Genomic DNA, 24,839 nt, shown 5'->3' with positions numbered 1-24,839 from the left:
GATACTGGTGAAAGAATAAAACATAGGTCAATAAAACAGAATACAGTGTTTCATGTTGAAATTATTTTGACAACAGCACCAAAGCAATTCTTTAAGAAAAAGTGCTTTCAAAAAATGGTAGTGGAACAACTGGTCATCCACATGGAAATAAAAGAACCTTGACTTTTACATTGCACTATACATACAAATGAATTCAACATAGATAATAGATTTACATGTAAAACCGAAAACTGTAACACTTCAAGAGGAAAGCACAGAAATATCTTTGCAATTCTAGAGTAGAAACAGGTTCGGAGATCAAGAAAGCCTTAACCATAAAAAACAACATGATAAATTAGAATTGAAAAAAATTAACAACTTTTGCTCATTAAACAAGACTAATAAAAATAAATGGGCTAATCTTAGACTAGAAAGAAATATTTGCAACATACAAACTGACAAAGGATTTTTATGCCTTTGATATGTAAAGAACACCTACACCAAGATAATAAAAAGACAAGCATCCAATTAAAAAATGGGCAAGTAGTTGAATAGACACTTCTTAAGAGAGATAAATATGCCCAAAAACACATGAAAAATGTGCAATATCATCAGGCATCAGGAAAATGCTAATTAAAACTGCAAGGGAATACAACTCATATCCACTTGAATGGCTGAAATTAAAACAAGGATGGTCACAAATTGTGGGGAAGACACAGAAAAACTGAAATTCTCACACATTGCTGATTAGAGTGTAAAATGGTCAAAACACTGTGGAAAACAATTTGATGGTTTCTTAAAAATTTAATTAATGACTTAACATATGTCCACTCCCAGGTATTCATCCACTAAAGTGAAACGATATGCCCACAATTAGCCTGTGCAAGATGGTTTACAGCAATTTTAGTCTTAATAGCCCCAAACTAGATATAGCCTTGCTGTCCATAAAGAAGATAATGAATATATCAATTGCAATTGTTCACATAATGGAATACTAATCATCAGTAAGAAAGGGGAGAAAAACCTTCTGATATAAACAACATTTATCAACATGGATGAATTGCAAAAATACACTGAGTAAAGGAGAAGAAAGCAAAAGAGTACAAATTGTATGATTGAATTTTAGAAAGTTCTAGAATAAGCAAAACTAAGATATATGGTTACAATCAGATTGTGGTTACTTCTGGACTTCTGGGCTGGGAGTGACTGACTGGGATGGCAACAAGGGAGCACTCTGTGGTGATGAACATGGTTGGATGTCAACACAGATGGGAGTGTATACTTAAGAGTTGTGTATTTTATTCTGTGTAAATTATTCCTCAATAAAAATATATGAAAATATCAATACATTCAAAAAGCAGAATATTAAACTGGTTGATATGGTTTGGCTGTGTTCCCACCCAAATCTCATCTTAAATTCTTATATGTTGTGGGAGAGACCCAGTGGGAGATAATTGACTCATGTGGGCAGGCCTTTCCCATGCTGTTCTCGTGCTCGTGATAGTGAATAAGTCTCACAAGATCTGATGGTTTTAAAAAGGGGAGTTTCCCTGCACAAGCTCTCTTCTCTTGCCTCTCACAGTGTGATATGTGTCTTCTACCTTCTGCCATGATTGTGAGGCTTCCCCAGCCATGTGGAAGTGTAAGTCCATTAAACTTCTTTCTTATGTAAATCGCCCAGTCTCAGGTATGTCTTTATCAGCAACGTGAGAACAGACTAATACAGCAAATTGGTACCAGTAGAGTGGGGTGCTGCTGTAGATACCTGAAAGTGTGGAAGCAACTTTGGAACTGGGTAACAGGCAGAGGTTGGAACCATTTGGGGGGTTCAGAAGAAGACAGGAAAATGTGAGAAAGTTTGGGACTCCCTAGAGACTTGTTGCATGGCTTTGACCAAAATGCTGATAATGATATAGAGAATAAAATCCAGCCTGAGGTGGTCTCAGAGGTAGATGAGAAACTTGTTGGGAACTGCAGCAAAGGTGATTCTTGTTATCTTTTAACAGAGAGACTGGAGCATTTTGCCCTGGCCCTACAGATTTGTAGAACTTTGAACTTGAGAGAGATGATTTAGGGTATCTAGTGGAAGAAATTTCTAAGCAGCAAACCATTCAAGAGGTGACTTGGGTGCTGTTAAAGGCATTCCATTTTATAAGGGAAGCAGAGCATAAGAGTTTGGAAAATTTGCATCCTGACTATGCGATAGAAAAGAAAACCCCATTTTCTGAGAAGAAATTCAAGCTGGCAGCAGAAATTAGCATAAGTAATGAGGAGCTAAATGTTAATCCCCAAATAATGGGGAAAATGTCTCCGAGACATGTCAGAGGTCTTCAAGGCAGCCCTTCTCTTTACAGGCCCAGAGGTGCAGGAGGAAAAAGTGGTTTCTTGGGCCTGGGCCAGGGTTCTCTTGCTGTGTGCAGCCTAGGGGCTTGGTGCCCTATGTCCCAGCTACTCCAGCTGTGGCTGGAAGGGGCCAACATAGAGCCTGGGCCATGGCTTCAGAGGGTGCAAGTCCTAAGCCTTAGCAGCTTCCATGTGGTTTTGAGCCTGCCAGTGCACAGAAATCAAGAATTGGGGTTTCGGAACCTTTGCCTAAATTTCAGAGGATGTATGGAAATACCTGGATGTCCAGGCAGAAGTTTGCTGCAGGGGCAGGGCTCTCATGCAGAACCTCTGCTAGGGCAGTGCAGAAGGGAAATGTGGGATCAGAGCACCCACACAGAGCCCCTATCGGGGCACCACCTAGTGGAGTTGTGAGAGGAAGGCCACCATTCTCCAGATTTGAGAAGGGTATATCCACTGACAGCTTGCATTGTTTGCCTAGAAAACCCACAGACACTCAACACCAGGCTGTGAAAGCAGCTTGGAGGGAGGCTGTACCCTGCAAAGCCACAGACGCGGAGCTGCCCAAGACCAAGGGAACCCACCTCTTGCACCAGCATGACCTGGATGTGAGACAGGGAGTCAAAGGAGATCATTTTGGAGATTTAAGACTTGTCTGCCCGGCTGGATTTTGGACTTGCCTGGGGCCTATAGCTCCTTTGTTTTGGCCAATTTCTCTTATTTGGAATGGTGGTATTTACCCAATACCTGTACCCCCATTTTATCTAGGAAGTAACTAACTTGCTTTCAATTTTACAGGCTCACAGGCGGAAGGAACTTGCCTTGTCTCAGATGAGACTTTGGATTGTGGACTTTCGAGTTAATGCTGAAATAGTTAAGACTTTGGGGGACTGTTGGGAAGGCATTGGTTTTGAAATGTGAGGACATGAGATTTGGGTGGGGCCAGGGATGGAATGATATGGTTTGGCTGTGTCCCCACCCAAATCTCATCTTGAATTCTCATGTGTTGTGGGAGGGACCCAGTGGGAGGCAATTGAATCATGGGGGCAAGTCTTTCCAATGCTGTTCTCATGATAGTGAATAAGTCTCACGAGATCTGATGGTTTTAGAAAGGGGAGGAGTTTCCCTGCACAAGCTCTCTTCTCTTGTCTGTTGCCATGTGAGATGTGCCTTTCACCCTCTGCCATGATTTTGAGGCTTCCCTCACCACGTGGGACTAAGTGTTACACCTGTTTCTTTTGTAAATTGCCCAGTCTCGGGTGTGTCTTTATTAGCAGCATGAAAGTGGACTGATAAACTGGTTAAACAGTATAATGCCAGTTTTCAACAATGTATATTTCTATATGCTTATGTGTATGTACATCCATAGAATAAAAAACGAGGAGGGAACACCCATGTTTCTCTCTGGTAGAATTATCAGTGCTTTTAAAACTTTTCTTTAAGCTTTTCTCTATTTTCCAGTAGAAAATCACATATTAGATTTATAATGAGAACAACAAAATAAAGCTCATTAAAAATTTTTTTATGAGGAGACACATAGTTATTTGTTATCAGACAGTATCCATTTAGTAGTAGTAGATGAACTTTTCAGGGCTAGGCATTTTCAATATCTTATCTTTTTTTGCCTATATATATGAATAAGAAATACTTAAGCTTGTTTGCACAATTACTTATTTTAATAATCTCCTACCAAATCTGCACATGTAATTCTACTGTTTCCTAGCATTGCATATGTTGGAAAAGTACTCTGACTACAGCTTGACTATTCTTGCTTTGTGTATGACTGATTTTCTTCCCTGGATGCACATAGCCTTTTTATTCTTTGGATATTTAAGATTTCTTAATGAAAGATATAACTAAATAATATATGATAATAAAACAACCTAGAAATGAGCATTATGAGTGTCACATATGTACCAGTTACATCCTAAGCATATTGAAAAGCATCATCCAATATAATCTTCATAAGAAATATATGGGGTAATATATGAGTAAGTTCCTTTTATTGTTTGTTTATTTTAATGAAGAAATACAGATACAGGCATGTTAAATATTGTTCCCAACATATTTTGCCCAATGTCTCATGGTCAGAAAAGGGACCCAAACAGCCTGGTGCCAAATTCAGTGCTTTCAGTGACCAGATTGTAAGTTTTACGCTTCATAATAATGGGCAAATAATTTATTCTTAAATCATTAAAAATTACATAAAAATATTTTAAATGACTTTATCCATGATATAAGAATAAAAAATGTATCCTTGTAGTGTAGTTGTGACAAATAAAGGATATACTGCATCTAAATGTTATTGATATGCCAACATACCAATTATCATTCTATTCCTCTTAGCTTAAAAGCCACTCTCTGTGGCTGTATTTGTCATAACAGAATATTTCTCCCTAGCTAGCCAGCAAAATGATCAGCTTGATGGCTGAGGACTCCAGAGATATCCTGGAGGAGAAACAGTTCTTGGTTTCTGTCTACCGTCTCTCCTGACAGCCTTCTGCAGTCCGCTGCGGCCAGCAGCATGTGGTATCTCTCCATGGTTCCTCCCCAGGTATCCCGATGAAGAGATTCTCAGTTAGTTTTCCAGTGCAGCTCCTCGATGAACATTTCCACCATCCGGTGGGCCATGGTAGTGCCCTCCCCACTGAGGCCTGAATCCTAGCCTTGGAGGAAGGGGCCTATTTCCAGATTCATTTCTTTCCTGGGTACTCTTTCCCCTCCTACCCCCCAGAGGTAGTGTCTGCTTCTTATATCTGCTATTTCTGTATTCCTTAGAGTTTTCTTTACCCCTTTGTAGCCAATCCTCTATTACTCCAATCTCCTATTATAGTTAATAATTATTTTAAATATACTTTCCCTGTTCAAATAACTGTGTGGTTCCTGTCTACAGATTGGAATCTTACTGATAAAGCTATTAAGTGCAATAAAATCTAAATGGTTATTTTCATGGTTAAATATCATGTGTATGTATTTGAAATTGTTACTAAACATCTCAATCTTAAAATTTACAAGTTTCAATAATTTCATTTGCTAGTAATAATAACATGTATCTCAAATAATAAGCCAGAGGCAACACCATGTTTGTAAAAATGCTTTATATACTGTGACAGCACAGTAGAAATGTAAGTTACATGGTAAACTCTGTGAAGACGGAGCCATTTCTATCCCACCATTCCTGGGAGGCCAGTGCCTCCCACAGGAGCTTGGTTCTCTGAGGGGCTTGACAAATGTTGGTTTGATTAACTGATGCATAAACACATCTACATTACCTCTTTTGTATTTAAGTCCATGTGAATTAAATTTCAAAATGTTGCATAAAAATCTAGTGTTTTCAAATTTGCAAAAGGTGAATATTATGTGATAAAAATACACTGAATATCTTTCAACTGCATCCCTAAATTTTCTAGAATCTTACCTCAAACACATTTATAGTTGTAAATGAGAAATAATAGAAAATATGTATAAAACCATATAGTCTCAGAAACTAAATCTTTGGTATGATATTCAAATTAGCTACTTTCAGTTGGATTTTGTAAGGATATGTACTCTTTGTAACCTGAAAAGACACATATAATTTACTTCAATTCTTTTATTATCTTTAAGTGCAAAACATAAGTTCTGATGGCAAACTCTGTTTATGTTACGGCACAACTAGAACACTGTTTTAAAGCACTTTTAAAGTGGATAAATAACTTCATATTTAATGCCTTTTATTTTCAGTGGAGAAGAGGAGCAGCTGTCATAGACTTTTTTTTCACTCTTTATAGTCTCTCCTACAATATTTTCTCCAAAATTTCTAGATAGTTATCAAGCTAAAATGTGTTGCTATGGCCAAGATGAAGCTATAAAATCTTTTCTTCTTGTATCAGTGCATGGGCTTGTATACTCATACACTGTTTTTTCCTCTTATTGCAACATTTTTCATAATGATTTCCAGCAGCATTGTCAAGGAATTTCACTGTTTTCTTTGTAAGTGCATAAAATTGATAACACCCCACAAGCTGCTTTGATTGTAGGGGGAAAGGAAGGCAAGCATTCTGGATTCCTCATACTTTTGCTAAAAGTAATGAAAAAGCACTTATTTTTAGTGAACTTCGTGTCTATGTGTGTGGTGTGTATATCTATTTGGTGGTTCTAGAATAAATGGAGACAAAGGATAGCCTCCAAGCTATTATACGTGCATACTTACACAGTGTAAATGCACACGCTTCTCCCCTTTGGTTCATATAAATAAAGAACAACATCTGTATAAGGTGAATATTGACTTTGAGATCTAGGAACATCCCTAGAACATACTAGGATCAAATGTGATCCCAAGCAAGAATAGTGAATTTTGTCAAAAGCACTTTGTTTTACGAAATATGGAATAAATAGATAGATTGATTAGTAAATAAATAAATGAATGCTTGAATGAATGAATTCCTGAAAATTGAGAGGATGTGAGGGACAAGTCAGCAGTGTATAACTAAGAACATTGAGCTCTCTCATGACAACCACTTCTTTCAAGAGCATCATTTGAATGTCATAAACTGTGTTGAGTGTCTGTTGACAATGCCTGTTTCCATGATTTTAGTGCACTCAATGCATTTTGTTATTGTAAATTTAAACAGCATAGTAAATATTTCTAAGCAACATTTCATTAGTTTGCAGTGGGAATTGGAAAAATGTATGAGGATGATTTAAGATGGGTATTTTTAGATTGATTTGAAAAAAAAATGAAAGAAACAAATCAAAGTTCAATGGGGCTTGGAAGAGGGAAACCCAGAAGAGGCAACTGAACTATCCTTGAAGTTTGACTGAGAAGTGTCTATTTCCTCATCCATTTTTTTAACTGACTAAAAAGCCATTCATATTTTGCTTCAATTATCATTTCAGGTTGATAAGTCAGCTTCTCATACTCTTCAAACCTCAATAATTTTTAAAAAATTATTCTGTCAACAAGTCATAAAAATATGGATATGGCAAACTCTATTTGATACAATGTTTTGCAGAGCTTATCATTTAAATTTATGCCTGAAAAGCATAATCCATGCCCAATCACCTTTTTGTCAAAATGGGAAATCATATATTCACTCAAATGGTAATCATTGAATGTCTACCAGGCATTGAGTGTGCAAGTACAATTTGTCTTGCATCTGATAATTTGAAAACTTAAAGTATAATAATAATAAAAAAAAAGAAAAAATAACTCGGTCTCAAAAAAAAAACCTGGAAACATCATAGAGAAATACTTTAAAATAATTCACCTTAATTGTAGATATATCTTACAGAAGTGTTCTAAGAATGCACTTTCCCTAGCTGGCAAACTAAACCTGTGTTTTAAATTGCTGTTAAAACTAGTTCCATTCTGAGTGCTATGCAGAGTGATAAGTTATTTTCATGCAGTATTCCAGGTAATGCCCACAACATGCCTAAGTGGTTGCTATCATTAACTTTACTATTTTAAAGAGTGAGACACTGAAGCTTAAAGTGGTTAAGTAACTTTTTCAATGTTGCATAACTTGTACATGCTCAATACAGGATTTAATTTTGGGTTTGCCTATCACCACAATTCACGCTCAACTATAGTATCATATTGAGTCTCTATATGAAAGTGCATACTCCCCTATACTGACAAATTAAAACTATGTTTAATGATTCTTAGTATTTTTTGGTTGTGGTAAAATTAATCAATTAATTGAATCATTCAACAAATATTTTGAAATACACTCCACAGAGGTTGCATATGGGTATGTAGTTATGAATAAGGCAAACAAATAAATCATAACACAGAGTGAAACAGGCCAAAATAATCACATAGATACACGCAGAGGTTGCCTGTGGAATAGGGGGAAAGTTTGCATTTGGGGGAGCAGCCAAAGAGGAAAATGTGGGGTAATTTTATCTGTGACTTTAATACCAGTGGTACAGAACACCCACCTTTTAAAAAAGACACCTAAGAATTTTCTATTTTGTAGAATTCTGTGCTTCTCACAGTGATTCCTTGGAGTGGTGGAGTTGGGGGTTAAAAGTGGAGAGCAATTCTCAATGGGCTTCTGTTCCCTTATTGTAATGACTGCTCACCTGTCTAGCATTGAGGTTTTTGTTATACTGTTTTTCTGGTCCTGATTAATTATTATTTGGTCTATCTTCTTGTTCTTCAAGTCTGGGTTATATTGGGTATAAAAGCCATCAAATCTATTGTCTTGAGGAAATAAGAGATAGTAAATATTTTTTTTCTTTGTACCTATCCCAGGTAGAAAGGTTCACACCTGGAACCCCTGTAACAAAAGACATATTAACACGAGCAAAGCAGACAAATGGATTTAATATAAGTTTTACATAACACAGGAGACTTATAAAGAAATGAGGACTCAAATAATTGGTTGAACGTGAGTGCTTTTATGCTTGGTTTGAGGATAATGGAAAATTGTGGAGAATTGATAGCACAAAGATATGAGTTGAGTGTAGTAAACTGGAGGCAGGGGGGCAGCAAAATCTGTTCTAGATTCCTCTCTGTGTCTCTGTGTCTTTGGAGACTCCAAAGGATGCTCTTCTCCTTTTGGTATGGGGAGGACACATCTCATGTGGAGTTTTCATGACCTACTTCAGAATAGAAGGTCAGAAAATACTTGCTACATGTGCTGTTTCTCAAATTCCTTCAGCTTAAAATATTCAATATGCTGAGGTGTCATAAGTTAAGGTAGCATGTCCTGAATCCATCTGAAACACAAGTACACAGTTGGGACATTTCTCTCACAGAGAGAACTGCCAGTAACATGTAACTTACTTCAAGAATTATTGAAGTTGAGTTACAAATTTGGCAATAGAAAAAATGAATTGATATTACCTCTGCAATTGCTTGACACCCTACTAACACACATAAACAGCTCAGAAAACATCTTGCCAAACTCAAGAGCTAATTCTTTCGAAATCTAGTAATAAATTGAATTTTTAAAAAAATATAGTGAAATGGTTCCTTTGTCCCTAGTAATCCCATAGCAACATCCATGCACCTAGTTTTTCTCCTTCAGTCCCACAATTTGCAGTTGCCTATTTCATTATGGTTTACCTACTTATTGTCTGCATTCTTAGCCAGAAAGTAAGCCCTATATGGGCAGAAACCACATTTTTGAAGCCAGCTTCATTTCGTTTTAAACTGCAGCTTGCACTAAGAAATCTGCATTTTAACAATCATACTAGGAGGATGATTTGAGAAACTCTGGGCCAGACCATAAAAGTTGGGAATTCATAGAGGATGTTTTATGCATGGTTGCATTGTCAGTGCCAATGCCATACATATAATTGGTGTTAACATCCTCCATTAGAGTTGAGATGACTATGCTCCTTAGATAATGTTTTCCTATCATCTTTATTTTTTGTGTTTTTGAAAACAGATCTAGGGGGTAAAAGTGCAGTTTTGTTACGTGGATATGTTGTGTAGTGGTGATGTCTGGGCTTTTAGTTAGCCTTTTTGTGCCCCAGAATTATTTCTTATTCTATTCTATGGCTTGGCTTCAATAGGAATTCAGCCCATTAATTAATACTTAATAAAAGCCTTCTTTGTGCCATTAACAACTTCCAACGTCACTTAAGATACCTGAACTGCATTCTATAAGCCTGATGGAATGCAAACAATTCAGGCAAAATCTGTGGTAACTGGGACCCAATACAGATTGCTTAGTAGTAATATGAACAAACATTGAATTCATTCCTTTGCAAACCTGTAGAAGAATCTAGACTTTGCTCTTCAGATGGTGAAATGTGCTACATTGAGCTAAATCCCAAAACAGGATTTTTGAAGTCGTAGGATTTTATGTTAACCTTTCCATAAACACTCTATTCACTAATATTTTTAGACTTGCAAGTCTCTTGCAAATTTCCACTAAATTAAAAAGAAATTAAGATAACAGTAATTTCTAAAATATATGGAATGAAATAGCCAACAAAAGGCTAGATTGACTGCCCAAATCACTGTATTTTAATATGATAGTTTATATTGCAATACAAAATTTAAACCTAACTTTTTACAGCTTAATAATTCTTAAGCATATAGGTGTGCCAATCATAATACTATAAATACTTTAATATATTTACTTAATCAAAAAGTTGCCCAGTTTCTTAGGGGGATGTCTCTATTTTGAACAATAATATAAGTAATACACCAACAATGCTTTCTTCCTATAAAATGTTAAATAAAACACAACAACATATCAATACATCTCAGACACTTCCTATGTCATACCAACCTTACTATCTCGTTCTTCTCAATTTTACCTTATATTTAGGTAATGGATGAATCATGATTTATTCAATCATTCGCTTATATAATTGGCATTTAAATTGTATCCATTTTTTCTAATAAAATCAATACTGCCATAAATATCCTCCATCATTGATAATTATACTCATGTATAGTATTTCTTTTGAATAAAGAGATAAATGCTGACGTTGAACTGTTTGGTTGACATTTTAAATTTTGATTAACCCTGTTAAAATGTCTCCTCATGTGATCATACTATTTTTATACTACCACCAACAACATATGAGAGGGTCTCTTTCTTTATACACTCCACAACTACAAATGGTTACACAAACTTTTTGGCCATTCTGATGGAAAAAATTATGCTTAATTATTGTGTTAATTTTTATTTCCTCAATTATTGCTACTGTTTTTTTTAAGGAAGGAACAATTTTGTCTTATTATTTATTTCTTTATGTGATTATTTTAGATCCAGGGCGTACCGGTGCAGGTTTGTTACATGAGTATATTGTTTAATGCTGAGACTGAGCTTCTGTGGAACCCATCACTCAAATACTGAATATAGTACCCCATGTTTTCATATAATTATTATCCATTTCTAGTTTTTTTGTTGTTTGTATACTTTGCCTAATTTTAAATTTGGTTGTCTCTTTCTTGGCAGATGCCTCCTACATATCCTGGATATTAATATGTTGTTGGTTATATGCACTGTAAATATTTTATTTCTGTTTTTCTAGTATTTTAACATTAGCTAACATATTATTGCAACAGAACAAAGTTTAAATATTTTTATGATATTGAATCTTATATTTTCTTTCTGTTTTTCATTTCAAGTGTTTCTTATAAATTCCTTTCTTCTTCTGAAGTCATAAATATTTCCTATATTTTTTCTAATATTTCTTGTAGTTTTGAGTTTGGGATTTTTATACTTAGCTTTTAAACCATTTGGAATAAATTGTGTATATAATGAAAGACAAGATCAAATTTTTCTTCTAATTACAGACTATTGCCTAAGTACTAATTCACCGACTAGTCTATCCATTTCCAACTGACCTGAATTGCCCACATATTTCACAAACTAAATGCCCAGAGTATGCAGAGTTCACTTTCAAATTCATCATTGATGTTTATGTGGGCATAATTCTGCCTTCCTACAGCTTATGTTTATTGTGATTTTTGATTGTGAGCTCATGCTCACTGGAACTTTATCTATGGGACTTTTTTGAGACCCCAGTTGAAAGCATGTGCTTCCAGAAAGCATTTATATTTTGCTTCCACTATCTGCATAGTGAATTAAGTATAAATTAAGTTATAGGTTTGAAGCTTTCAGGATCTCACAAATATGTGAATTTGGGTCTCAAACTTGAATTAGGTTGGGGTGAGAGTCCCTAATTCTTGAGTTAGGACTTCCTGGGAGATAAAATTATTTTCCATCCATTTAGACCAAAGATTGAAGTAAGCATATTTTTAGTTTAGACTTGCACTCCTATATGTACAGTGCATTGTGGTATTCAGCTTCCTAAGGCATCAGTGATCCAACTTCCCACCCTAGATGAGCCCAGGGCCTAGTATCCTGAATCAATTGCATGCTTTCATCTATTTGATTTATCAAAGTCCTACCATCCCAGATTAATATGGGAACTAACAGTTTCTGGGCTTGCTTACCTCCCTAAAATTGTACTTTCACTTTGTTCCCAGTCTCAGTGGATTTCCTTTACTTTCTTAAAAGATTATTCTTTATTTTTATTGTTACGTGGTATTTTTTTCCATTTAAGTCTATTTCCTTTCTGAGAATAAAATAGCCATATTGACTTTCTTTTGGTTAATATTTCAATATTTTACAAGTGTCTATTTTGTGTTGTATATGCCTAACTTCTAAAATTCCAACCTGACAGTCTTGCCTTTCCACTGAAGAGTTGGGGCATTTACATTTATGAAGACTACTAAAATATTTAGAATTATTTCAGCTATATAACTTTGCAGTTTTAGATACTCTAATTATTCTATGCTCTTCTTTTCCTCCCTCCCTCCCTCCCTCCCTCCCTTCCTCTCCTTCCCTCCCTGCCTTCCTGCTTGCTTTCTTTTTTCTTTCTGTCTCTCTCTCTTTCTTTTTCTTTCTTTCTCTCTCTCTTTCTTTCTTTCTTTCTCTTTCTTTCTTTCTTTCTTTCTTTCTTTCTTTCTTTCTTTCTTTCTTTCTTTCTTTCCTTTCTTTCTTTCTTTCTTTTCTTCTTTCTTTCCTTTTTCACTTTTGTCACCCACACTGGAGTGCAATGGTGCAATCTCGGCTCACTGCAACCTCTGCCTCCCGAGTTCAAGCGATTCTCCTGCCTCAGCCTCCCACTTAGCTGGGATTACAGGTCCATGCCACCACACCCAGCAAATATTTGTATTTTTATTACAGATGGAGTTTTGCCATGTTGGCCATGCTGGTCTCGAACTCCTGACTTCAGGTGATCTGCCTGCCTCGACCTCCCAAAGTGCTGAGGTTACAGTCGTGAGCCACCGTGCCCAGCCTCTTTTCCTTCTTTCTTTTGAAGTATTCAGGGTTTCTATTTTTTCTCTAGTAGTTTAAAAATTAATCACTCTATTTGTATTTTTTAATTTTTTACTCCTAAAACTTTAATGTAAATACTTAAACTGATAAAGGTGTAAGGCTGATCCTTTAATTTTTGCTCTTGAAGAATACTTGAGAATGGTTTGATTGATCATCTGCTTTCTGCATTATGTTATTATTTAATATTTTAGTTCCAATTTGTTTTAAATACCTGTGTCCGGCCTTAGGTCACTTATTCACTAGACCTCACAGAACTCAGAAGAGCCGTTATTCTCACCATTACAGTTTATTACAGCAAATGCATACAGATTAATCAGCAAATGACAAACAAGGCATAGGGCAGAGTCTGAGAGAAACAAGACACGAACTTCTAATTGTTCTCTCCCAGGAAAGTTCTATAAGCGGTCCTACTTTAATTCTCTCACCAACAATGTGAGACAAAATGCATGAAGTATTACCAACCAGGGAAGCTCATTCTAGCCTTGTCGTCCACAACTTTTGCTGGAGGTTGTTCACACAAATATGGAGCATCTATGTGGCTGACCTTAGTTACTCATTCTCAATTTGCTCTCCCAGAGACCAAACTGATACAGCATGGTCCAAGGCCCCCATCATAAATCACACTGTCGGCATAAACAATCTGACCTGGATAAGTGCCCCAGGTACACAAAGACTCTTATCAGGCCTGATATTCCAGAGCTTGGAGGTTGTTTCCCAGGAGCTGGTTCAAAGACCAGTCTTTTCTTTGGAGATACAGAGTTTGCACATCCCAAGCCTGCTAAGTTAACCCTTTCCTCCATACTGCCTACATTATTACTATTTTATATAGGCAGTTGGTTTGTTCAGATTTACCCATATATTCAGCAATTTCACTGGCCAATATTTTTTCTTCTATCTCAAATTACTTTTTCTGTGATATTGCTTATTTCTGCTTAAGCATATTTCTAACAGTTTCCTTTTATGAAGATTTATTAATAGAAACCTCTTTGTTTTGGTTTGTTTTAACATGTGTATTTTGTCCTCATTCTTAAATTAAAATTTAGTTGGATATAAAATTGGAAGTCAAAAATTATTTATCTCACTATATTAAAAATATAGCTTCACACTTCCAGATTTTATTTTTACTATTGAGCAGTTGGTTATCAGTTTGTCAATTTTCAAACTTAAATTCTCTTCTCTCTTTTAATTCTACGTTTCTCTTTTCCTATAATTCTGTTGTATTATGTACTTTCACTATCTTTTGTCTAGAGGTATAGACCCTTTTTATATACCATGATATGCCTTCATTGTGCATCCTGCATCTGAGAGTTAGGTCCTTTAAAACTCAGTTCTATAAAGTGTTTAGTCATATCTCTTTGAATATTTCCTTTCTTCCATTCTTTTACTTTGGGATTTCAAGTAAATATACGTTAGACTGTTTATTGTGTCCTTCCTGCTTTTTAATATTTCTTTCATATTTGCATAAATTTATTACTCTGCTTTATATTCTATTCTCTATAATTTTTCTTTCTTTCTTTCTTTCTTTTTTTTTTTTTGAGACAGAGTCTTGTTCTGTTGCTGAGGCTAGAGTACAGTGGCACAATCTCAGCTCACTGCAACTTCCGCCTCCTGGATTCAAGCAATTCTCCTGCCTCAGCATCCCAAGTAGCTGGGACTACAGGCATGTGCCACCATGCCTGGCTAATTTTTGTATTTTTTAGTAGAGACGGGGTTTCACCATGTTGGCCGGGCTGGTCTTGAACTCCTGACCTCAAGTGATCCACCTGCCTCAGCCTCCCAAAATGCTGGGATTTACAGGCGTGAGCCACTATGCCCAGTTCTCTATAATTAAATACTTTGAATTTATCTTCTAGATCATTAATTCTCTCTTCAGCAATATACAATTAGTTGTATAACACATCTGCTGTGTTAAAAAAAATAACTTAATATTTTTGAAATTGTCTTCGCTTCTTTCCCAAATCTGACTGGCTCTTGGTTTTTATAATATGTTGTTTCAATCTTTTATTTTTCATGATATACTTAAAAAATTTTAACCCAGCTCAATATCTTTTGAATTCATTTATAGTTTAATTCTGTGTTTGCATTTTCTATTGACTCTCTTTCATGGTGAATTATTTTCCTGTGTGTTTGTAAATTTTGGACTTGGTGTTAATGGTCCACCGTTACTGATTGTGGTCCTTCACAGTGGCAATTTGAGAGGTGTGAAGGTGATTTGACTCATTCCTGTCATGTACTCTGCAGCATAAAGAATCTACAACAGCCTTAAGTTAATTTCTCAGTTTGGGGCTCCCTGAATATTTCTGGCAGTATATTTTGTGTGTAAATTCCGCATACATGCAGTCTCATGGAAGACTTTTTGCTCTGCTTCCTTCTAGCATCCTGAGTTGCCAGTAAAAAGTTTGACTCCAGTTTGACATTTGACATTCATTTCTTTTTTGGAAACATGCTCTTTTCCCATATCTGGACATTTCTGGGATTTCATATTAATAAAGGATCAGTGAAAAACATTATGATATAATCTCACTGCATGTGTTGCTACCTAATTCATTGGAACACTGTGGCCCATTTAATTTGAAGGCTCCTACTATATATTCTTTCAGCTCTGAAAAGTAAAATTTTTCCCAATGACTTCTTTAATAATTCTCCTTCCTCTTTTCTTTCAATTCTGCTAATTGCACTCTTTCATGAAATCAACAATTATTTCCCCTTCCATTTGGTGGGGAAAATTTTTGGACTTCCATTTTAATTAGTGCTTAATTAGCTTACAAAAAGATGGGAATTTACAGGAGGGGAACTTGTAGATAACAAGAGTATAGAAATGAAGGGCTATAGGATTTAATGTTTAACACATGTAGTATATAGAATATTATTGCATATAGTGTTATTCATTATTTTTCCATTGGGAAATATAATTATTTTAAAAATTATAGATAGAATAAATCATTCTTTGGCATGGCATAAGCAAAAAACACCAGGAATGAGCAAAGATAAGGTTATCTTTTGATGCAGTAGAAGGACAGCGATTCAAATATCCACAGCAAACAATCAAGAAAAATAGTTTCCAACTTCCAATGCAGCAGTTATTTAAACTCACCAGAATTCTTAACTTGATTAATTAAAAAGTATGACCATCTGAACCTCCACTCAAAGTTTTTAATCTGAATTATTCTATGCAAAATCTAGGGACATTAAAGTTTCTTAATAGTTTCCCACGTACCATATAACTATGAAGCAATTGGCTTCATATTCTGATGCCATATCCCAAAAGGCAATACGTCATTATTAGGGATGAAGAGTGAAGATATTTAAGCAATGAGTCAGAAGTATTGTGAAGTGATGACATAAAAAGATTTGGAGGTGATATATCAAGTTCTTCCCTGATGTATATGGAAAGCAATGGTCTTATCACGTCACTAGAGAATGATTACATATCTCATCATAAGTCAGAAACTATCTAGAATGTTAAGTGCTGAAATATTAAACAAAACAAACTATTAACAGAGTGAGTTTCCTATTGTGTTTGGCAAAATCTGATTTTTTTTTTAAAGATGATCTTCAAAAAATAGAATGACTGGCTGTTTGTCTTACCCAATACAAAGTTATGTGGTATTCTTCAAGAATTCCTGAGACCCTCTGGCTAGGACTACATGTACTCTTATGAGTCCTCATATACTATTTCATCAGTTAGGAAGTTGTAAATAAAGAATCATAACAGTGACATGCAGAATTTATTCATAGAACATTATTTTAGCCCTATCTCCATATTTATGGCTGTAGAAAAAGAGCCAAAAATAGAAACACGTGGCTCTTTGTAAATGTAACTTCTCAAAGAGAAAAGTTTATGTGTTATTATTATCTGTGTTTTCACATTTATTAGTTAAGTTATTCTTATATTGCATTATGGATATTATATATTTTAAAGGGCATGTGAAACTACATTAAAAGGAAATGTTAGGTTTAAAAGTTAAAAATTTATAATTAAATTTTATTTCATATAGTGAAGTATTTCTAATATTAAATGTCTATAATGAATAATGTAGAGAAAATAGACATTTTAAATAAAAGTATTTGGCTTAACTCTTGAAAATAAAAATACATTAAAAACTTTAAATATTTTGAAAATTGAATTTTAAAAAGTAACATTGCTAATTAGCTAATGTATGTAGTGGCTTTTTTTCTATTCCCCGTGTCTGAAATATCTAGAAATATATAGGGTTTCTCTAGAATATTGTGTTTTTTTTTTTTTTTTACGATGGTGAAAAATCACCAAATATTTCACTCCTTTAATTGGCGAAAATTGTTAAAATATGTCAATGAGCATATTTCTGAAAGTAGAAAAACCAAGTTTTTCCTTTTCATGCAAACCTGTCTTCCTAACCTGGCAGCTGAGTCTAATTAACCTCAGCTGGAATTGTTTCACTCAGAGCTTAGAATCTAGCACCCACTCTGGCCCCAGCTCAAGGGGCTATAAAGACATTAATTGAAATGAGCTGTTAAGCATCAAACATATGGAAGTGTCCCTATTTTCTTCCAAATTGCTTACTTTCCGTATCCCTTCATGGTTTTGCTGGATCTACTTGGAATTTCCACCCTTTCTCCCAATGCTCCTTCTCACACATGCCTTCTTTCTTCTCCTGGTCAACTCCCAATCATGCTTCACAAACACTTTAAAAAATCAGCATTTCTATGAAGCATCTGTGGGCCCACAGACATAAGTAGTTGCTTCCTGTATCTTTTACTGTAGCACTGTTATCTCCTTGTGTTGACATTTGTTTATGAACCTGCCACCTTTCTTAAACTATAAGCTATTCAGGGGCAGGGGCTGTGTCTTCATATACCTGTATCCCCAGTGCCAAGCACAGGGGCAGGTCCATAGTACCTGTTCAGTGAATATTTGCTGAATTTATGGATTTTACTACTGCTCCCATTCTGTGTTTGCCTGTGATACCAAAAAGAATTCATGAGTAGCTGAATTCTAGCTACTTCTCAAAAGCTTCATAAAACTTCTTTATTTTTCCCACTTCTCTTCCTGCCTTTGTTCCTCCATTCCTCTCTCCATCTTTTTCTCTCTCCCTTCATCCTTCCCTCCCTCCCTTCCTCTTTCTTTTCCTTCTTTCTACTTTTTCAAAATAACTGCCCCAGAACACTGAGTTTCTTTTAGCCATGCCCTAATCCTTAGTGACTGGGCTTTTTATTCTTAAACTCAGTCTTGCTAGGATTGTGTCACCAATACCTGTCATCAAACTTCTCTGGCATAGCACCTTCTGCACTTGTGAACTTCTATCATCTTTATTTTGGAACATTGACAGTCACATGAACCATGCCAACCTGAATAGATACATGGAGTCATGAACTCAGTTTAAGAAGTGGGATTCTTGTGTTTCAGCTTTGTACTGACATTCTAATTTCAAACCCATTAGGTAACACAAATCCCATGTACCTTTCTTTCTCTTTCTCTCTCTCTTTTGTGTGTGTGTGTGTGTGTGTGTGTGTGTGTGTGTGTGTGTGACGGAGCCTTGCTCTATTGTCAGGCTGGAGTGCAGTGGCATGATCTCAGCTCACTGCAACCTCCACCTCCCAGATTCAAGCCATTCTCTTGCCTCAGCCTCCCGAGTAGCTGGGATGACAGGTGCACGCCACTACGCCAAGCTAATTTTTGTATTTTTAGTAGAGACGGGGTTTCACCATGTTGGCCAGGCTGGTCTCAAACTCCTGACCTCATGATCTGCCCACCTCAGCCTCCCAAAGTTTTGGGATTACAGGTGTGAGCCATCACACCCGGACTGCACCTTTCTTATAATAACTAATTCCTGGTTTGGCTCTCATGTGTGGGCTCCAAGCCTTCAGTCAGCCCTGTGGTTCTACCTGAACTTTTTGCCCTCTGCTCTCCTTTCTTGGCCTATTCCCTGTAGAACAGAATAGAACAATACCAGAAATCCACAAGGTGCAGATGGATTAACCAGGGTAAGGGTGGTTCCACACACTTCCCATTGGTGACAGTGTCAAGATATGAGGATTTTACTGCGGTATGTTTCCTCTATCTTCAAGTGACTGCAAAAAACCAGCAATATAGTTGCTCCAATTAGGGGGCCTGGGATCATTCAGAGAGTATTCTGCCTCAAATCTTAGGAGATACATTTGCCTTTAACAAAATATAACTATGTGTATTTTCTTTTTTATATTTTATTTTTGAGACAGGGTCTTGCTCTGTCACCCAGGCTGGAGTGCAGTGGCTTGATCTTAGCTAACTATAACCTTGAACTCCAGGTCTCAAGGGATCCTCCTGCCTTAGCCTCCCTGATAGCTGGGTCTACAGGTGTGTGCTGCAAGCCCAGCTATTTTTTTATTTTTTGTAGAGATGGAGTGTTGCTGTGTTGCCCAAGCTGATCTTGAACTCTTGACCTCAAGCAATTCTCCTTCTTCGGCCTCCCAAAGCACTGAGAATATTTACTTATTCAAGTCTTTGTTTAAATGTCACCTTCCCATGTGGCTGATTCTCACCATCGTACTTAAAATTAGGAATTCCCATCATGCACCATTCCCTCTATCCTGGCCTTTGTTTTCTATAGCACTTGCTGTCTTCTGATATATCATTTACTTCTTCATTATTTTATCATCCAATGTATGTATCTCCTGTTAGAAAATATGCTCCATGGGCAGGATTTTTTCTTTTTCTTTTTGTCTTTCATTCATTGATGTCTCCAAGCACCTAGAATAGTACCTGGCACAAAAAGGCACTCAATACATATTTGATTGATGAATGAACAGATGAATGGGCAAATGAAAACAGCACATCAAAAATATTTGGTAGAAATATGTACAGATTTCTGACATTCTACAATCAGAATATTAAAAATAATATTTGTTTTTTTCCAATTTCAGGGTAGTAAAGTGAATGAATGATTTTTTAAAGGTATACTTAAATTTGTTGTTATCTTTCTTTGATGGCCTCATGTTTTAAAATTAAATATGACCATGTGCAAGCTCAAAATGAGTTCCTGGGATTTTGGAAATTTTCCAGCATTCCAAGGTGCTGATTTATAGTTACCACATGAACGACCTCATGAATAGACCTTTCATTACATATTCCTCAGAATAGCAAACTCCCAGCTGCCCCTTCCTACTGGGCCATGACTTAACTCTGGAATGTGTTTTGACTCACTGACTATAATAGTGACTAAAAGGAACATGTGGGAGTCATCAAAAATCTGCAGGTGGACCTGACTTTAAGAAAGAGAAACACTTAATTGGGTAAGCAGATCAATTAGAGATGATTACTGATATAAAAAACGGATTCTTTATTTTCCAAAGGCCATTCACCACAGAATTGTTTTAGATGGTGATCCACTGACAATATTTTTCCTAATGAAATGTCTCCTATATGAACTAAAATAACACTATTTGGGGCATGAAATAAGGTAGAGTAGGTAGGGAAGCAAGTCCGGAAGCAGAAGCCGGTGCTGGGAGTCCTGGGTCCACCATCGTGTATCCAGAGACCAGTTCTAAAAGCCTGTCCTCTGAGTCTCGTTAGAGGGGACAGTGCAGTCACAGCAAAACAAATGGTGTCGATGGTGTTAGCTGGAACTACTCTGTGACTAAATGTCTGATTTACTCAGAAGTTTCCAAAGAAGCCCTGTTTTATTAAAGAAATGGTGCTGTTAATTTTAAAGTAGCCTGTTGCACCATTTTATTTAACTTTGTTAATCTTAGGTATTTAGACAAAGGTTTGCTTCTGACCTGAGAGGATTCATATTTCCAAGACAATTAAGCTCTAGAAAAGATGTTATGGAAAAAAAAGAGCAAAGCCTCACAGTTGTATTTCTGTTTCTATGATAAAACTATTGCTTTATCAGCACATTGAAAAGGGAGCACAGTTGAAATTATATTTTTCTTAATTTTATCACTAGAAAATGCTAAAGAGAGGAGATCATCCCTAGTTCTCGAAGGCAACTTTTTAATATGTGAATTATCGCTATTTGCCTTTTATCTATTTTGCTGACATGAATTCTCTTTCTCCTTATCCACATACATTTTAATAAAGGTAAATTAGCAGGTAGAGGATAACTTAAAATGAATAATTAGCATCTGGATCAACTCTTATGAAAAGGGTAGACAGCTCATTGGACAAATGTCAGCTTCTAATATAATGACGATTTACATGTACATTACTTAAAATTCAATGAAATTAGCAATTATGTTGGTCAGTTGCACTAGCTACTTTTTAATTGCATAATAGTTACATGTGGCTAGTGGTTACCATATTGGACCGCACAGATATAGGACACTTCTATTATCATTATCACAGAAGTTTCTATTGGACATCATTACTCTAAAATGTCTGATTTTAAACAAAAAATAAGATATGTAAGTGACAATCACACAAATACATATAGATACTACAGTATTTTAGAAACATTAATGACTGGAATGATCCCCTCACGTAAAGAGCAGTAGAAAACTGAAAGAACAGAAGTCTCAGTTTGTTTTGTAAAACCCGTCAGAGGAGATGAATGGCCATTATAAGAATAAAGAATGAATTTAGTTTTAATGGAGCAGAATAAAAAGAGAAATACAGCAGGTAATTTCCAAGGTTTATTGCAAAAGCCTTGAAAAAGTGACTTTGAATATATATTTTATCTTTTGGCATTTTACATGTTGATGACTTAGAAGATTAAAATTAAAATTATGAGTTAGGGAATAAAAGTGAAGAGCAGGCAATTGTCATATTAAAAAATCCCAAGTCGTATAAAGTTGATGAACATGACCCATTCAGTTCTGATATTTGAAGCATTCCTTGATCCAGAGTTTTTCAGCAGGAAGAGTAGATTTTTCAATTCTACATACATGTAGATCAAACGCCAGTACCTAAGACTTCCAGTATTCACTTTCTAACTTACTGGTCTTAAAATATCTAAAAGAAATTCAGCAAATCATATATATATATATATATATATATATATATGTATACATATATTTTTTTTGAGATGGAGTCTCGCTCTGTTGCCCAGCCTGCAGTGCAGTGGTGCCATCTTGGCTCACTGAAGCCTCCGCCTGCCAGGTTCAAGCGATTCTTCTGACTCAGCCTCCCGAGTAGCTGGGATTACAGGCACCCACTATCATGCCCAGCTAATTTTTGTATTTTTAGTAGAGATGCGGTTTCACCATGTTGGTCAGGGGTGGTCTCAAACTCCTGACCCTGGGTGATTCGCCCACCTTGGCCTCCCAAAACGCTGGGATTACAGGCATGAGTCACCATGCCCAGCCCAACAAATCAGATTTTTATATTAGTATAATACAATTAATCAAATCATTTCCACTGATTGATTTGTTTTCTTTCACATCCCATCTATTATCAAATTACCCAAATTTGTCAAATTATGGATTTGCTATGCTTGACATTTAATGACATATGATCTAAGTCTTCCTAGAATCATTTTAACAACTGTTAGAGTGTATCTCCAAGAAAATGTGAATGGAATGCACCAACATGCGCTCTGGAGCACTGTGGTTTATTTGACGCCAATACATAAATGAGGAAATGGAGCAAATAAAATAGAGGTGATGAGAGCAATTGTCCACAAACTGGGAACCTGGGAGTGGATCATCAGGCATAAAAAGAAAGTCTGGGGAAAATCATAGCACCTTTCTGTGCTGTTCTGGTCCTGCCGTTGAGGATATTGGAGTGGAACTAATCTGATAGGCATTGCTAGTCCTCAGTCCTGGAACGGAGTTATCAATTCACACTGTTTACTAAATTTTAAATATGCAGGATATTAGATAGCTGCACTTAAATTATCTATTATAAGTGTAATTTTAAAAATCTACTGTTTTTCATATTACTACAAATAAATACTGCCTCAATATGAAACTCTTATGGCTAGTTAAGATGTTTAATATATAAGGCTGTCACAGTCACTCATATAATTGTATAATCTCTGAAATCTTTCAGTTATCACACTTTAGTTAGAAACGTGTGTTTATCTTTTTGGAATAAAATAAATCTCTACAGCAAAACAGCAATATCAAAATGCTCTTGGTTTGTAGATTTTGTCCAGTTTAACTTGCATGCTGTCCAAGTTAACTAAATTAAGTATTAAAATAGTTTGTTCTTGTCCCAACAGAGATAGACATTTGGGGCCCCATGAAAGAACGAAAAGGATCCCATAATGAAAGAATTTTGTTTCTTTTAAATGTATTGATATGTAGGAATTAGAGTTCTTGTGCAATATACAGATAAAATGAAATTAAAATTGCTGCTACGTTCATCCACCTTGCAGATGCAATTTTCCCACCTTGTGTTTGGAAGTTTACTTCTTGTTATTGTCAATGTACCTGGAAATGTGTATTTGAGGTTACTTTTAAATTTAAGTCGTATCTTGACAGTAAATAGTGGTTACACTCCAGAATACCTTTTCTAAGCTTTTAACATAAAGAGGCCTTTGAAAACCTTTGCATGGAAATCAAAGAAAACACAGATGAGAAGTAAGATGTGATGAGTGGAGTTAATTATCTCGTGTAACTTCGATCAGTTTGCCAAACTCATTTTTGCCTCCCTATGCTAAGCTCTCCACAGGCAAGCATCATCAGAATATAAATCATTCCTTAAAGCTTCTATTTTCTTGGCCTCTGCTAAACTAATTCTTTTGCATTCAGCCAAGTGCACATAAAGTTTAATCACAGGCCAGAAATATGTGGAGTAAATTCCTCAAGACTGATACTAATCATATTAGGATATTAATTGGGCATACCAAAACGAATTGAAAGTGAAAAAGAGATTGAAATCTCAATTTACATGTATTTAGGAATCCATGCCCAGTCCATCATTAGCAAACTCCCTTTGACTGTTCCTACACCTGCCTCCCACTCCAAATTACGTCCTTAAACCAAACGGAATCAGAATGGGCTAAACCATATGTAAATTCCCCTGAAGATCAGTCTATTCTGTCACAGTGTACAGCTTCTCAAACTTTAATGTGCATGTGAATCATCTGAGGATCATCTTACAATGCAGATTCTGATTTAGTAGAACTGATGTGAGGCCGAAGGTTCTGCATTTCTAATAAGCCTCCAGGTGATGCTGACGTGCTGATTCGCAAACAGCACTTACAACAACAAAGTTTTAAAGCAGAATACCATTTGCTTTCCCAAATTGTGAACTGTAATATTCCAAAGACTTTCCACATTGCTCACGTGGACTGGTGACTTGACAATTTGCTACAAAAATTCCAAATGATATCTTAAAATTTGTATTAATTATGATCTTTAACAAACACCACAAATACTACAATAGACATTACTTGGCTAAAGAGGAAAAATCCAGAATGTGCCTAATCAGAAATGATAAATAAGATCTGTATTTTCCAATAAATTATTTATATTTTTCATGTCTGTCATTGTTGAAAATCATAATAGTGTGATTTCGAACATATGAGCTATTAACTTTTTAATGATATTTGCAAAGCATTAACCAAATTTATGAGGTTCTGTCTAAAATGTAACACTCTTATGTCACTTTGTATTCCAAATTCATTATGCAAGTTTAGTTTAATTGTCTGAAAAGGAGATGCTTAAGGCATCTTATTTATTTTTTTATTTTGCTACTGATAGTTACTCCTAGTTTATTCTTTTATTACCCACAGACAGAAAGACAAGTATGTTTTCCTTTTATTTTCACAAAAGGAAAAGTCAGATTATGGTCAAGTGCATTGTTTCAAACCT

The 24,839-nt window shown here is 35.8% G+C and overlaps 1 protein-coding gene across 2 annotated transcripts in view; it reads right to left on the bottom strand.

Moving 5' to 3' along the window:
• The window catches only part of XIRP2 (xin actin binding repeat containing 2), a 365,471-nt gene that overhangs the window by 95,045 nt on the left and 245,587 nt on the right, over window positions 1-24,839 (bottom strand). The gene's annotated exons all lie outside the window — the stretch shown is intronic.

The sequence above is a fragment of the Pongo abelii genome, chromosome 11 (assembly GCF_028885655.2).
Source record: "Pongo abelii isolate AG06213 chromosome 11, NHGRI_mPonAbe1-v2.0_pri, whole genome shotgun sequence".
Lineage (NCBI taxonomy): Eukaryota > Metazoa > Chordata > Mammalia > Primates > Hominidae > Pongo > Pongo abelii.
Note: the sequence above shows the minus strand (reverse complement) of the source record. Positions and strands in the feature narration are given on the sequence as shown.